An 18,169-nucleotide genomic window follows, 5' to 3' on the forward strand; every position below is an offset into this window, starting at 1 on the left:
AGGTACTCACATTTCAATGTAATTCCTTCAAGATTGTTTTAAATAGTATAATAGAGTAAGTGACAGAAATGAACTATCCACCGCAGTGCAATTTATCACGGAGTGTTGCATACCATACTTGGAGAATGATGCAGTGTAGTAATCACTTGGAGCAGTGATAACACATAATTGTGTGCTAGTCAGAAATTGTAGGTGAATGGCAGTTTCAGTTAATGAGTGCCAAATAGCAGTGCAGGGACTGTAGTGATTAGAGAAGATGTGGTTATGAATGCATTTATTACTGGTATATTACAAAGCTTTTCAAATTAGGGATGTCAGTTATATAAATAGACACCATGCCAAAGCACTTATATCTACAGTTATAAGTAGATATAACTGTAGTAGATCTAAAGATGTAGGTATTTACCATCTCTGTCTCCCATGTAAGGGGGGAGATATAAATGAAAAGCAGAAACTAAGAACAAAATAGATCCCTCTGTTTATATGTCTTTTCCCCCCAAAATACTTCTATCAGATTAAATCCATTTTATATCAATTTAGGAAAAAAAATAAGGGTATTCCTAACTTTAGCTATATTTTTCCTCTCATTTTACATCTTAACTTTTATTTGAGTGACTTATCTAGTAGGTGAAAGTGGTCACTCTCCAGTGGCTGGTAGTACTAGTCTCTCTAGAGGATATTTCATTTCTACAAAACAGATACAATTTTCTTCCCTGCTTCATAGATACTAATATACAGAGTGAGGCAGAAGTAGGCCTACGGTTGTGAGCATGCAAAACACAGTTCATTTTTGTGTTGTTATTTATTAATGATTGTATTATTCTCCATAGGAACAACGGTAGACCTACTTTTGCCCCACCCTGTATATTCATTAGTCCCTATTTATGCTAGAGATGCTATGAGCTTTCTAACCGATACAGCAGAACTCAAAGTTAATTTATGAGATAGAACTGCATATAGATGATCTCAGTAATATTTCTTGACCAAAATATATTGTATACTTTATTGGTGACTTTCAGTTGGAAATAGAAACTCATTTTTTAAATTGTTAGACTAAATTACAATGTTTCCCCTAAAGTCTCAAGAGTCACTATAAGATTCACTTGCAGAGGGAAGTGAACAGATACATAATATTAGAAAACAGAGGTAACCCAGCCCTGACCAGGTAGCTCAGTTGTTTAGAGTGTCATCCCCATATGCCAAGGGTTCCATCCCAGTCAGGGTACATCCAAGAAACGACCAATACATAAATAAGTGTAACAACAAATCAATTCTCTTTCTCTCTCCACCACTTTAAAATCAATAAACAAAAAATTTTAAAATAAAATAAAAGGGGAGCACCTTGATTTAAGTATTCAAAAAATAGAGATAAATAGAAGTTTTAAAAATATAAATTATAAATTTTCTCTCAAATTATAATAAAGTGAGAAAATGCACAGTTAACATTTTAGTTATTCTTATTTGCCTGCCTTTGCCCTATAGTCCTGACATTGTTTCTTATAAACTGACTTTCTATTTTATTTCTCTAATTGGGATTTTATTTGGAAAAAAAAAAAGTAAGTATGTGACAAAGTAATAATGGCTTCTTCTGGAAGAGTGTCCTGAAAATTAACTTCAAAACATTTTTTCAATAAGTGAAGTGTTGGCACAAAAGCAATCACAATTTTAAGATTTTTTTTTGGAAAGTTTTTTTTTTTAATTCTTACCATTAATTAAAACAAAATTTAAGTATATTTTATTTTGGTGAATTTAATATTTCTTTGCTTAAAAATATAAAAAGTGTTATAGTGAACTTCCAGTCTTCAGTTCTGCATACAAGGAGTTTGGAAGTCACCACGCCATTTTAACAATGAATACAAAGCTGAACAGACAGAAAATCAACAATTCTTTGATCTGGAAGAGAAGTGAGGAGACAGGGAAAAGTGTTGCCCAAAAGATTAGAGAGAAAAACAAACAGATACCAGAGTCACAATTTACCAGAGCAAAAACTCATGAGTGGAAACCATCACTGAGGTGGGGAAACCCAACCTGTATTTCATGATTTGCTAAAACTCAGTGTGGACGAGTATGACAGTTAAATATTTCAGGAATATCCTGTCAGAGGGTGTTCCCCACACCTTTGTGAGCCTTTTCTCCAGAACCCCAAATGGATTCTTGCAGTGAATTTGGAGGAAAAAGAAAACTGTGCTTCTAGCAATGGGAGAGCAAAAAGAACCATTTTGCAGTATACCAAAGCACTCCGTCCTTCTTAAGGAAGTCTGCCAGCTGGAGAAATTAATTAACCAGAACAAAACCTGCTGGGATTTTGTGAGTCTAACCAACCTGGGGGAAGGGAAGCCCTGAACTCCACCAGTCCTAGTCTTCCACAAAGGAGAAGGAAATTACCTAATTCACTCACACTCTGGCCTTCCATATGGCAGAAAGTAAATACTCAGTTCCTTGTCGCTCTAGATATTTTGTCCCACTTATCTGAGATGAGGGAGACAGGGAGACACAGAGGAGCACCTGTGAAATTCAAGGTCCATAGGGGCAGGCTCACTAACGAGAAACTGAGGCCTAATCCTAGGACTAGAGAACAACTTCTCACCCTCTCCAACTTGCCACGATCACGTTACTGAAAACCTACTTAGAGCAATTTTTTAACTCAGTATGTCATGTTGAGTTCTGTATGAGCATATACTTGGGAAAAAATTCTTTGCAGGTATAATTAAGTTACAGACTTTGAGATGAGGAGATCATCCTGCATTATCTAAGTGGGTCCTAAACCCAAGCTTGATGGTCAGTGTAAGAGTCAAACATAAGAGATTGGAAGAGGAGGAGGCAAGTGATAATGGAGGCAGAAATTGGAGAGATGCTTCCACAAGCCAAGGAATACCTGAAGGCACCAAGAGCTGGGAAGGACAAGAGACAAAATCTCTGTTAGGGCCTTGGGATGAGGCATGGACCCCCCTGCACCCTCATTTTGGACTTTCGGCCTCCAGGCTGGGAGCAATAAATTTCTGTTGTTACAAACCACCAACTTAGAAAACTAATGCAGATTTTAATTTCAGTCCAGGAACCACGGTTTTTGTTTTTAAATCTACCATGCAGAACAGAATGGACAAAGTTAACTTATTTACAACATTTATCTTAAAGCAATGTTTGAAAATTACTTGGGGAAAAAAGACAATGATTATTATCTTTTTTCTATTGCTTAGCAAAATGAACATTGCAGACAATATGAGGCCAAATTTGTGCTAAAATATGAATTAAGCTTTTTTCATCTTTATTTGGTAGGATATGCACAGAGCCTAAGAACGGGGTATTGGAAACTACAAGGATGCCCTGAAAAGACTACCTGCATTCAGGGCTGGTGCACTGCCTCTTGCTTCCTGTGTCCGTATGAATTGGATGATCTCTTTTTCTCTCCTTTCTTCATTTCCTTTTCTTTTTCATTTTTTCCTCTTCCCTCCTTTCTTCCTCCCCTCTTCCTTCCTTCCTTCCCTTCTTTCTTTCCTTCTTATTTTTGAGTGCCCTGGGATCCCATTCCCATGTTCATGCTGTATTTGCATGCGTTCATTCATCTTGCGAAAACAATTGTAACAGAGGAATATAATTTTTTGCAGAAGGCAGTCAAGGAAGTAGACTACTTAGCAAAAGCGTCATCTCCACTCACCTGGAGTTCTTTATCTTCTCACTGCAGATACTCACACCACTGCCTCGGTAATCCATGGACATTAACCACGTTGCCTCAGGATATGCAGCAGTATTGATTCTGACATGCTGATTTTCTCTATAAAATTGTTCACTATCTGTTTTGGCATTAATAATAGTTCAGCCAAAATAGATTAAGCCCCGAATAATAACATGTGTTCTTATCTGAGTAAATATAATGAATAAATAATAATCATGGTTCTATACGTTGAGGATATTAAATGAATTTCTTTACAGTTTTTAGAGTATATTATTAAATCTAAAGTTTCTTTTTTGAGTTTTCCATAGATTATTAAATTAAGCTATTTTAATTGCAGAATTATTTAACATAAAATTTTTGATAAATTGTGATGCATAAAATTGTAACTAAATGTATATACCACTTACTGGTTTTGAATTGAGTGCTAATTGAAATAATCATTAAAAATTAATGATAGTAAGAGTCATACCTCTTTATTTGCTAGCAATATTTAAAAATTATTTAAGGGCAAGATGTTTATGAGTCTTATATGATTAATACATTTTATTTCATAATTAGTCTTTTATAAGGATATTTTAATTATTTTGCAAATGTCTACATCTGAATTGTTACTGAACATCAGAGATTAGCATCTCTTGCTTATTCCACAAATATGACAGAATAAATAATACAGGTATATCTTAATCTGATTATCTACCATCTTTTATTCATGTTCCCACTAATAGTAATGGAAGTTTTAATCAGCTCAAGAAGAACATAGACTGAGACTCCATGTTTTCACCTCATGTCAAGGTTTCCTTCAGTAATGTTCCTAAATGTTCAGTTTGTCATTCACAGAAAAGACTTCATGCTAATAGGTGTCTAGTGGAAAAGCCTAACTTTAGGAGAGGACATATCAACTCTCTTGTTCAGTCATTGTTTTGAATTCCAAAACTTATATTCTACTATATATATGTTCACTCACTTATTGAACAAATGTTACACATTTCAAAGTGGAGTTCATATTTGCCTAAGAATCATATAAAGAAGGATTTTAAATGTACTTATATGGCAAGGCAGAATATAGTCAACATAATTTTAGAAGTAGAAAAAGCAATGTAAGTTTATTTTTTGGGCTGTGTGGGGTAGTTGAAATTGGCTATGTTCTTTCTGGTACATTTCTTCTCATTAGTTTTGCCTTCTTATATTTACTTCCCCTTACGTATTCAATGAAAATAAATTCTAGGTATATTCTTCACAAAGTGTCTAATATACTGAGGCTATGTCTTAGAACCTTAAAATAGTTCAATTTAATGAAGTACAGATAATTAGAGTAAGAAGAATGTGGAATAGAAGCAATAGTATGGAATTAACCAAAGCTTCACTAGTCTCAACTGCTCTTCTGTCCTACTTTTCATGCAAAATTCAGAAATCAGTAGTATTTTTAAAGTGAGGTCTGACAGTACTTTTGCAGGAGCCCCTTGATCTGTACAATGAAAGCAACACAGGCAAGATGTAATATTAGGTAAGTAACATATTTTATGCAGAAGAAAATATGCCTGACCCCAAACCTGGTCTTTTTCAGTGTACTGGGCTGAATCCTAATTGAAGATCCCTATTAGCCATGTGACTGGAGGCAAGTCCCTTAAGTTTTCTGTGGCTCAATTTCTTCTCTATAAAACTAAGACTTTAGTTGGAATAGTTCATCTCTAAGATGAACTAATCATCCTTTCCAGTTCAAAACTTTTAATTATTAGATTTATTTTATCATACAGCCAAATTCACCTCTCATTTTGGGAAGAGAAAATCAATACATTTATTCACCTGATATTTGCACAGCTTTTGACTCTCTTGTGTGGTTACCACCCTGCACAAAGTCTGGCATACAATAGGTGCTCAGGAAATACGTCCTTAACAAATTGAGTCCCTATTATTGTCCCAGCATTGAGCTCCATAACCATACTTACTCATAAAAATAGAGTAGCTTACATAAGACTCATGCATAAGCATAAAAACTAGAATAAATCAACCTAAAACTACCCAAAGTTTATATTTTCATGTTTTGCTTTTTTTTCTTTACTTCAAGAACTCCCACTACCACATCCTAATTTTGAAGCACAATTATGAGATTCCATCCACATGTAAATCATTGGTGCAATGGGGTCCCTTGGCTTTGGTGCATGAGCCAAGAGGTAAAAGAGTAATGAGAAGGGTGCCTTTGACCCTACTCAGACATTTCAGTGCTATTGTTTTATTTTATGATTTACTGAAAAATTTCCTTCCTGTGAACTTGCATACTTGGAATACATTGGATTCAGCCAGGGAGTTTCTATTCCATTTGATTTTCACACCTGATAAGTGAATCTGATTGAGAGAGACTGGCTGGTGGCTATAAGAGCTGGCAGAATTTTATTTGAGTGATATAAACTATAGACAATTATCTCTAAGGTTCTGGGAGTTAGTATATTTTAAAAGGTTATTTTTAACACGAAATGGTTTCTGAGTTCGTAAGAAAAACAAAAAGAAATTTTATTGTGCAGATTTATTTTCAAAACTTGTTTTTTTGTCTTTGTACTAAAGCTTTTTGAGCAGAAATTTTTTCTTTCTAAACACTTTAATCTCACTGCCTTTAAAAATCAGCAGATATAAAATGTCAGCAGGAAAAAAACCAAATAAACATTTTCATTATATTCTTCAGTGGATTTAATTGCAGAGCTCACATAAATTGTTTAAAAAAGTGAGAAAAGATTTAATTCACACAGCTTTGTTTCTTATTGTCCATTTATTTAAACTAGAGATTTAAAAAAGTAAATTAAACATGGAAAATTGATATAATTGTTATAGAATGCTGAGTATTATGCAGTATAAAGGATAAATCTAGAAAATACTAATTTAATTTCTGGATTTCAAAGATTTTAAATATTAAAGCTATTATTTGCTATTGTTGAGATTCTTTCACCACTTGAAGGGAATCTAGGCACTTTCAAAATAATCAAAGTGTCTACCTCAAAATTAATTTCCTGACCACTTAAAAGAATCCATAAAACCTGAATCTAGGCAAGCTTCATTTTTATTTAGCTACCTCTACTTAATGTCTCATATATACATACATCTATATACAAACATATGTAACACATCCACATATATATGTATATGTGACATTATATATAATATTCATGTATACATATGCTATAAATATGCACACACATACAGGCATCTATTCATATATGTGCCATGTGTATACACACACACACAAACACAGGGGTGGGTAAAAGTTGGTTTATAGTTGTTCATATGGAAAGTAATACAATTAATAATTAATAAATAATGATACAAGGAAAAACTCAGTTGCATACTTTTATTGTCTTGTCATTATTAAAAATTTTACAAGGATTTTTTTACTAAAAATCACAATGCTCAAATACTAGGGTAAATAGTGACCAGGCACAAGTAAAAAAAGAAACAGAAATAAGAGAAAAAATAAGTAGTAAAAAAAATGAAAAAGATAGCACCATCCTTAAAAGGTACATTTCAATATTTAATTATACTATCTACCAGAAAAAGCCTCCTGCTAGCAGTCCTCCTCACTTGCTACTGCTCTTTCTTTCAGGAAGATAGGATAGGTTTGAGGAATGAGTGCCAATGGCTTAGCCCAAGCGAGCTACCTAAACTAAACTGATTAGTGATGAACATTTTCCAAGTTGCTCACTCTCCATTTTCAAAGGTGTGCTTCAGAGATAATGAAGTTTTTTTTTTAATGTGAGTAATACCATTTAATAAATTATCAGTGTTTTCTTCCATAAGGAAGGGTTTCTTTGTAATGGTGACAGAGATGTAGGTCAAACTAAGTGATGCCTGAACAATATACGAGAGTTAGCAACAACCACCTCTTAGTTTAAATATGGAGAGTATTTTTTCCTCTTTGAGTAAGCAGTAAGCAGTTATACGTAAAAGTAAAACAACACAGATTGCTGTTCTGATATGTACAAGACCTTTTCTTGTGCCACAATACTAAAGTTTACGTCTCCATTTCCTAATTTTATTTCTGAGGTTCCAATAATGTGTCTATGTTTCTACTCTGGACGTTGTGACTTACTATACAGAGCACATCCAAGTATGGTCCAAAATTTGCTATATAGCAAGTACCAAACTCAAGTCAAGGAGCTATTTCTACAACTCATAAAACAGAGTTAATACCTATTCCACCTGTAAAATATGCCAGATATGATAAGAGTCAAATTAGATGTTCAATGTAAGAGCACTTTGAAATTTCAATTGTTCCAAATTGAATGAGCATACATCTTCAATTACTCCCACAGCCATACTAAATGTCAGTAAGGAATTATCCACAAGAACAATGAGAAATAAAAATAGACATGACAATATATGAGAAGAAAATTTTTAGTGATGGAAAGCTGATGAATTACTCAGTATGGACTTAGTAGAGAGGGTTGAAAACTAAGTTTTTTCTGAGATTGTGACCACAAATCGCAAGCCAATTTGAGCCACAGAACCTTAGAAGCATTAGAAGATAAGAGGCACCAACTCATTTAGAAAGTATGAGTGTGAAGTGTAACCAAATAAAAATATATTTGGTTCAGATATTTTATAACTTAGTTGTCTAACAGTAGATAAAATAACATAGTAAAAGCAGTAGTAAAAACTAGAGTGTTTCATTAAATAATGAAATGCACAACTCCTTTCCCCATATATCTAAACAGGTTCTCATTCTACTCCACAAAATGACAGAACACCTTTTCTTTGGGAAAAACTTTGGGTCATATCCCAAAAACATGATTGAGATTCTGATATCTGAGGGTCCCCTTAAGGGGCTGGATTACAAGTACTTAAGCCTCCCACAGTGAGCCCCACCCATGGTACACACAGCTTTCCCAACCCGTCAGTTGCCTTGCAGGACTTGGGAATGAGAGGAGGGTTTTTTCTCTTTCCTTTTTTCTTTGTGTGTGTGTGTGTGTGTGTGTGTGTGTACGGGAGAAGGGTGGTTTACGTTGAATGTTCAGTTTTTCTTCTGCATAAAATGTCATGTTGTGGGATCTTTAGAAAATTTCATACTATATGGATAAGAAAATAAAATATTTAGAACTTGAAAAAAAAATACTTTGGTCCTGTCTAAAATATCCACAGAGACATTTGGTCAATGTCAAAGGTCCTTGAAATTTAGTCGCATCCGAAACAACCATGAAGACATTGGGTCCATACTTAATATAAATCCCACTCTTCTGCAAGATTTGAACCCCAACCCACCTGCTTAGCTCCATGTGCTATTATACCAGACAGGTTACCAAGACAAGAGGGGTTTTTATTGGCAATGCAGTCACAATACAATATTAGACCCATAAATCATGATAGCATTTTTTACATATTGATCTTACAAACCCCAAAGTAGTAATAGATATTATGGGCTATTTGAAGCCAGGGAAGTCTTCCAAGGAAGCATGGCCATTTTGGGCATGATACCAAGGACCTTGGACAAATACCAAGGACCACTGGGCACTGACCAAATGTGCTCATGGACATCTGTACAAACCGAATTTCAAGGACCTTTTGGATTGGACCAAATGTCTCTGTGGATGTTGTGGACAGGACCAAATGTTCTAATATCCTCAGTTTTCTAGAGTCTCCTTCTTAATAGGTTTAAGCAGACAGGATTATCAAGCATTTGAGAAAATCAAATGAATATGACAAAACCAAGAAACACTACAGAAACAGTGTGACATAAGAAGCAGAAGAACATTTAGGGGAAAAAAAAACAGTTCATTAATGACTTCGGACAAGTGCAACATGATTTAAAGGATAACAAAGAGTTGCTGAATAAAACCAATATATATGCGTAAGAAAAATTAATAGAATGTCTGAAATATTAAGTTAGAAGGCTTTTAGATAACTTAAACATAAGTATATAATATACACATGTAGAAAATGTATTTATTAAATATAATGTTTTTAAAAGCTGTAAATGAAAAAGGAGTAATCATGTTACACTATATAGTTCAGGTGTAAATGATCTTTATATTCGTGCTATTGTTTCCAATGATTATTCACTGAACTTCAATATGCGGTACAACTAAAGAGAGTAAAGGGGGAAAAATGGAGAGTGCCTGCAAGTGAAAGGGGGCTAGGAAAGCTAAAATTTTACCTTTCGTATTTATAACTCTAACCTTCAAATAACAGAATACATGTATTGTTTAGAAAATGGAAATTGGTGCTGGAAGACAGCCACAGGAGTTATAAGGGGTTGCTTCTGAGAAGCCAAAAGTAATGTTGGAAACCCTGTATTACTTTTTGATTTTATACTATGAATGAATAATTAAGTAAAAATAAAGATTTACTCTAAAACCACAACTAAGAAAAATTCTAATGGAAGCCATTAATAGTTGGCAACACAGTGTCAACATTAGACCCTTTCCCTTATGCACAGCTTTATGGTTCATTCAGCAAAGATTACTGTTAATTTTCCATGTGCTGGGATTTATTCTAGGCAATAGGAGAAAGGTATCTAAACAGTATTCCTTAGGGTGTCGTATCTACAATATTTCATTGAACTCATTCAATAATAAGTTAAATATCATTCTTTATATTTTACAGTTAAGGGACACCCCCACCCCACCGTAACTGGCACATAGTATGTGGCAAAGGTGGGATAAACATACATCTGTTTTAAATGCCTTTTTGTCATAACCAATCTCCACCTCAAACCTTTCAATAGTTTCTTTTCATCTATAAAATGAATTCTAAGCTCCTTAGCATATCATAGAATATCACCTAAGGCTCAATCTCAATCTCACAAACATATAATCTTATGACTGCATATTATCAACCCAAGGCTCAAACTCTTTAGCTTGTTGTTTGCCACTTCCTATACACTTAGTTCTGCTCATACCAAATAGTCGCTGCTGGAAAATTATGTCCCAAGGCTGTTCCCATGTTATTCCCTCTGCCTAAAACATTTTCCCCATCATTGTTTATTTGGTTTTATCTTTTTCATTCTTTATAATCCAGTCTACTATCTGAAATCCTTTTCTAAAAGCTTTCCAAAACTCTAAGGTTGAGTTATATGTCTGAGTTGTATATGCTTTTGTGTATCTGTAAGAAGAGCATCCTTCTCTAACTCACCATTTACATAGCAGACACCTAACCTTTTGTCTGTGAGAAAGATGTTTTCATATTCATCATTGCATCCCAAAAGCTAAGAGGGGGATAACAATGTTCCCTACAAAAATAACCTAGTATCTAATAGTACAAATAGAAAAATTACATGAAAAGCCATAATTCTAGACAGACATTGAAAGTTACTATGAGAAATGAGTAACACTTTTTGAAAGTTTGGATAAAGAAAATATCACAGAGGTATTTTTTTGTTGTTTGTTTTTCTTCCATAAGGAAAGCTTTGGTTCATTACATAATTAAAGCCAAGGATGGAATGCCCAGGGGAGGATACCAGAAGGGTTTAAGCAATGACAGCAAAAACATAAGTATCTTTCCAAGAAAGATTAGTTCAGTTTTAGTTCAGTTCAGCAGGGGGGAAGATTTAGTTTCAGAGCTTGGAAGAACTGGAATATCACGAACAGACCTTGGTATTTGAAGTATTTGACATCTGTAGAGTTGATGGGAATGGAGTTGGTGGTGGAAATGAGACTGTTAGAAAGATATTTATAGCCCTGGCTGGTGTGGCTCAGTGGATTGAGCTCAGACTTGGGAACCAAAGGGTGGCCGATTCAATTCCCAGTCAGGGCACCTGCCTGGTTTGCAGGCCAGGTCCCCAGTGGGGAGCGCATGAGAGGCAACGACGTGTTGATGTTTCTCTCCCTCTCTCTCTCCTTCCCTTCTCCTCTCTCTAAGAATAAATAGATAAAATCTTAAAAACAAAGATATTTATATAAGCATCAAGATAGACCAGTGGAGTGAAACAAAGAAAGATTATGGAAGACCTATTAGATAATAGGCTCTACAAGGTGGGAAATATAATGTAAGAGGGAGCTGTCACTGTGGATCCAAAGTTTTTGAATCTCAATGTCTGAAGAACAATAAGAATATGGTTTATCTTTGATATCTCCAGCATTCCCAGTCAGCAGAAAGTGAGATAGATTGTTGACGGCTTATCTACTGATATGGGAGAGGTAGAGAAGATCAAGCCTTCATGGATCACAGTGAAATGAATGAAACTTGCTCTACAGTTTATACGCATAATGCGAACTGTGTAAGGATTTTAAATACACACCTAGATTAAAGCCATTCAGCTCTCATTGGAGTAATAAATCATGTGTATTAGGACTGTATACATTGTGAAGGTAATAATAATGTTTAATGACTTTTTTTCATCTAATGAGCAATGTCCCATGAACAAGGACTTTGTTACATTGTTACTATCTTGGTCTTTCCATTTATAGAAGAAATGAGAATTTCAATATAATTGAGTAGAAAGGTACAATAGCTCATGATAACTTATGTTTCAAAAATGAAATTTCTCTATCTTTAGGCTTTATAGATTCAAACTAATGCCTACATATAAATATGTGCTTATTTTGAACCTTTAAACATCTAAGTTCAATATTAATTGAATAGTAATGTGAATTTACACAACTCTTTTCTTTTAAGCACTTTCAGCATTTCACAAAAAAAGTCTCTCATTAGTCCTTGCCAACTCCTGGCTCAGAAGGGTAAGGTTCACCTGAAACACCAATCCAAAAGAACCTGTGCACCCCAATGTTCATAGCAGCACAATTTACAATAGCCAAGTACTGGAAGCAACCGAAGTGCCCATCAGCAAACAAGTGGATCCAAAAACTATGGTATATTTACACAATGGAATTCTACGCAGCAGAGAGAAAGAAGGAGCTTCTACCCTTTGCAACAGCATGGATGAAACTGGAGAGCATTATGCTAAGTGAAATAAGCCAGGCGGTGAGGGACAAATACCATATGATCTCACCTTTAACTGGAACATAATCAACAAAAGAAAAAAGCAAACAAAATACAACCAGAGACATTGAAGTTAAGAACAATCTAACAATAGCCAGGGCGGGTGGGGGGGGGGGGGACAGTGGGAAGAGGGATTACAGGAACTACTATAAAGGACACAGGGACAAAACCAAGGGGGATGGTGGCAGTGGGGGAGGGAGGTGGGTTCAGCTGGGGTGGGGTGGAGGGATGGGGAGAAAAGGCATACAACTGTAATTGAATAACAATAAAAATTTAAAAAAAAAAAAGGGTAAGGTTCATTTATCCTGATAGTTGGCCTACCACAAAAACAGAGCATCTTGATGGCTCAGTACAGTCAGCTTAGAATCTCAGCTTCTTAAATTTTAGTTCAAATCAACCTTCTCAAAGAAACAAGTGATTTCAAAAAAAAAGGGAGTTCTCTTTTCCAGGTCCTTTCCCTGTTTCATGAAGTTAACAACTGAATCTATTATTTCCTTGAAACAATCCCACAATGCTTTTCTCATTGCAGTACATAGAGCGGGGGGGTTAATAAATGTTGACTGATTAACATGAAGTAAGCTGCAGTTTTGGGATACATATAAAACTTCAGTCGAAAAAAAAAAAAAACCACTTCAGTCAAATTCCAATACTCAGAGGGACAAACAAAGCAAAATTATTTCATTAAACTGAGTTCAGTTAGATAGTACCTGCCACAAAGATTAATTAAAGAGGATATCAAAAGTACAAATGAAGTATAATTCACAAAAGTCTAGTTCTAAGGAGAAAAATCCATGAAGGGGTAAGCACCCAAGATCAAGAGAGTGATGACCTTCCTCGTATCGGCCCAGGCGAAAAGCCAAATGCATTCTATGTCACATATGCGCAATGCACTGGGAATATTTCTCCTCCAGGAGCTCTCCCTGGTGTTCATGTGACTTTGTATCTGTGTAGTTCTTGTGAATCCCGTGCACACATAAAGCAAAACCCTGCACATGCTAGCTGGATTTAGGTTTAAAATAAGAACTGTTTTTAATTATATTTAATAGTTTAGTCATAGAGAAAACAGCATGAATCATAATCATTTGCAAATGATTAAAATCATTGTGCAGTTTAAGTTATTTTGCTTATTATAGGCAGTATCTGCAGAGGCTAAGAAAAATACTGATTCAAAATTAAGCTCAAATTATTAAAACTATTAATAGTTATAAAACTTATTAAAATTGCTATTAAACATAGCAATTTTACTAATATACATTGATGATGATATAAGTAATTCTACATAATGATATCTGAAAAATGGAATAATAGAAAACAGTTTTTTTCCCAAGACAAAAATCAGATTGAGTAGTTATGCTTTAATCTAGTGGCAAAAACAAATAAAATGGGATTTTTTTAAACTACCATAATTTGCTCCTTTGGACCATGTAAGGGGGTCAACTTCCTGCATTTGCAGAGCACAGCATAATTCACCACCTTCCAGAAACTCCTGCACCCTCCACAGGAGCCGGACTTCCATCAGTCTTACCAGAAGTAAGTAGAATCAAATTAAATACAGGTTATGCCTCCCCAAATGCCCTTGGCAAGCCTTCATACAGCTTTGTGGACAACTAGAGTCACAGAAAGAAAATACCTATAAAGAATAAATGACTGAGTTTCATAAATGAAGGTGGGAAAAAGGGATATGTACATACCTGTGTAAGTGGAAGGCCTGTCCACAAACACGAAGCCAGCCGATTCAAAGTAAGCACACTTACAGATATGAAATTGGAGTAAGCTCTACTTGTATTATAATTTATTGGTTTAGTTTTCTATCAGTAACATAAAACTGCACTCAACACATTTTTTTCACTGAAAATAACCAACTGTTCTTTAAATGATTGTGATTTAAAACATTCATGAAATTTTATGAGTTACAAAATCACGATGTCAGGGAGTGTCAATGCTTCCATTAACCCAACGATGGGTAAAATGAGTCTCTGCAATTTTTTTTTATTTTTTTTTGCCACTGCATTCTACTGAAGTAAATCTAGCCCCGAATAAAAGCTTTGGGAATTTAACATTGCCCTTTTAGTTATCTCCATGGTACTTTTTAGATCTCTTCTCTGCATTTCTTTCTTTTTGCTGCCTCCTGCCCACCCACCACTGTGTGATATTAACTTCCACTGTCTCTACAACTTAGTCATCACTTATTGGGTACAATTCCTTCAGGGTTTTACTGCTTAACAAAATAGTTATTCTGTTGAATTAACTTTAAATATCCATTTTTTCCTCTTGTAAAACTAACATGTCTATTATGGAAATTTGGATGCCATAGAGAAAAGTAATACAATTAAAATTTGCATAACATTATTCAGGCTCTAGAGTTAAGACTACCTTTTTTGAAATTCTGGTGGCCTTTGGCAGATAATTTAACTTCTCTTATTCTCAGCTGGATCATCTATGACGTCGAGATAATGTCTTATTTCATGTAGATAGAGGGTGAGAAATAATGGAAAGAATTGTGTAAAGTGAATATAAGAATGCCTGATATACAGTAAGAGCTCAGTAAATGCCCTATTTTTATTTTTCAGAGAAATTCTTCATATTCTAATTGCAACATAAATATTTTCAATTGTAAAACCAGGATTCTTGGTCAGTCCTTCCTGCTTTCTAGCTGTGTAAACTTAAGTATACTTTTTAATAACAACAATAATGATATAAAAATAATAGGTAAGTCATATAGAGAACTTACTGTAAAGAAAGCATTTTATAAGCCTTTTATATATAACTAAATTAGTCCTCATAGCAACCATAGGCAATAAGTACTGTTATCATCCCTCTTTTACAGATGAGGAACCTGAAGCACGGAGACTTAATCGCCTGAGATCACTTAGCTAGAACTAGGTGCCATATGCCAGAATTTGAACCAGGCGGTTTATCTCCAGGATCTGGGTTCTGAACCTCTGCATTGCCCTGCATTTATCTCTGTGAGCTTCAGACTCCTCTTTTTTATTTTATGAAAAATAATCTCTCCCTCACAGTCAAAATCATAATCTTAAATACAAAGCAACATAAATCATAGTGCATTGTGCAGTATCACATATATTAAATTCTTTGCAATATTTTAAACATATAAAGATGGGCTGGATTTCTCTTGAACCTTCTCCTTTCACTGTACCTTTCAATTCATGAAAACAGTTCCCTACAATTATATGTCATACAGATATTCAGAGCATTGTGGTGAGCACTTTATATGTTATAGTTCATTTAATCTTCATAGGGCTGTTGTATGTGAGGAAACTGGTTTGCAGAGTGAGATGGAATTACTTGCCCAAGGTCGTGCCACAGATAAATCTCTGAATTAAGATTTAAAATGGGGAGACTAATCCAAGAGTTCACATAACCATATGTTATTTTTTACAGTTTCTATAGGAAATGGAAAGAATGTACTCATGCCCTAGGTTTTTTATGTAATAGCTTTGAAAATGTATGTACAAATATATAAAATTGCACATGTCTCTAGTTTTATGGTCTCTATATATGATAACCATAGAGTAATGCATAGAAAAGGAGCAAAGTACTTTATCCATTTGCATCCATTACGCATTCCATTTATTTTACATCAGTGGCTCCCCAGACTGTCTGTAAGATTAGGGTATTTGATAGACTTGTTTATTCACTCTCTAATTGGTAGACAACTTGCATTGCTCCACCATACTTGGAAGTGCATTATACTTGATGAAATCATTTTCTTCAACCACCAGGGTTTCTCATGTTTGAAATGAGGATAACTTTGCTCATGAGAAGAAAATTGGAAAAGTGAGCACTTGAAATACATTAGCTGGGAAAATATATAAGAAAATGTTGTAAAAGGGAAAGGGAGGCAAACAACTTTAGTACACATAAAACTGAAAATGCTCATCTATATTTGCCTTATTTTTTCTCCAATCCTATATGAAAAGACATAGCTAATTAAATTTGTTTTTAGTGTGTGAGAATTCTGTATATGGTAGGGTAATTGTTTTTATCATTTCATAAAATAATTCTTAGCTACTAAAAACATTTAAACCTCCAAATCCAGGATATTTATCACTAGCTTAAAACTGGGCTCCAGGACTTAAACTCGGCTGGTAATTCATCTACCAGATATATTTCATGGGATAGTGCATTATGAGATTTTAAAAGAAACATTTGTCTTGGCTGAGTGAATGTTTAAAAGTTTGATTGTAAACAGCTTTTGGAACCCTACAACTCAGTAATACTCAGATGGCCTGCTACATCTGGCCTGGCCCAGATGTGCACTGGCCTTTATCCTATGCTGCTTCCTGTCCCCTTTTGCAACTTTCCTTCCTTTCCTACTTGATCCTGCTCACAGCCCCCATCCCCCTTTTATTCTCTCCTCCGTGAACATATACCGTGAAGGGATTCCAAATTCTAGAAACGTGCAGAGGCTTACAACATTGACCAATGGAATACAAGTAGTCTACAAGGAAGACAAAGTAATTTCTAAGTGCCTGGTCTCCCTGGGCTGCCTACTGTATGACAGACCCTCCCTTGACACTGTGACCTTCCATAGGTGGTTTGTTGGACTGTGTCAGATTTGCAGGTTTTCAGACCCCACTTTCACCAGTGTCTTTAAAGTGCTGCTTTCTAGTAATTCTCCTGTCAGAGGTTATTCCGAGTCCTTCTATCCTTTGACATTTTCCCACTGACGTGTTCTTGAGACCAGAAAGAAAGGGTCCTTCTGCAGGAGGGAATGACAGAAACTAAAGATCATTACAATGATCTATGTAAGTCAAAAATTGCAATGTCTACCTTGATATTAATACTTTAAGGCAGAAACATTGAACTCAAGGGTTCAGTGCTTTAAAAGCACAATTTTTAGTGTTTGGTGAGCAAGAGGGTTCCTGGAAGGGACGTTTGTTTGCTATCTCAAGAATCAAGCTACTTAGAAAGTAACTACTTTCCGTTCTCAACAGGATGGCCTCATCAGACACTAGAATGCCTAAGGAGTTAATGTCCAGTTCTGTCCCATATCTACTTCTTCCTGTATGTTCTATAACCTTCATTTACTGCATCCAGACCTAAACAAACAAACAAGCAAACAAACAAACCCAAGATGTAGGAATAGTAAGTGGTGACAGACATACTCAGATACTTTAAATGAAGGCCTGATATCAGCATCAGGTCTGGCACACAAAATAGAGATGAAGAGACAGGCAGGAGAGAAGGTGGGGAGCAACAGCTGCCAGGGAGAAATGCAAACTACTGACATGGCAGTGATCTGTGGAAAGGGCAGGTGGAGGGACACAGTGCAGAAATAAGACTGAATGCCAACCAAATAGTACACCGCTGAGTAAAGTAGGAGAGTGGCAGAAACAGAATGCAAGGCACTGACCCTCACACTTACCTACGGCTGGAGCATGAATGTACCGTGTGGTGTTTTATGATCCAATGTATTTGACTGTACGGGAGAGAGACCATTGGAGAAGATACCACAAAAGCACATCCCCCACAGCATTTCAGCTACCATTGAGTAGTAGGAAAATAAACACCCCCATTTATGGTACAAATGGGAAAATTACATCTATTCATGGC

At 35.3% G+C, this 18,169-nt stretch overlaps 1 protein-coding gene across 2 annotated transcripts in view; it reads right to left on the minus strand.

The window, feature by feature from the left end:
* NEGR1 (neuronal growth regulator 1) overlaps positions 1-18,169 on the minus strand; it is an 837,263-nt gene that overhangs the window by 543,281 nt on the left and 275,813 nt on the right. The window lies entirely within an intron of this gene.

Source organism: Desmodus rotundus, chromosome 3 (genome assembly GCF_022682495.2).
Source record: "Desmodus rotundus isolate HL8 chromosome 3, HLdesRot8A.1, whole genome shotgun sequence".
In the NCBI taxonomy this organism is placed as follows: Eukaryota; Metazoa; Chordata; class Mammalia; order Chiroptera; family Phyllostomidae; genus Desmodus; species Desmodus rotundus.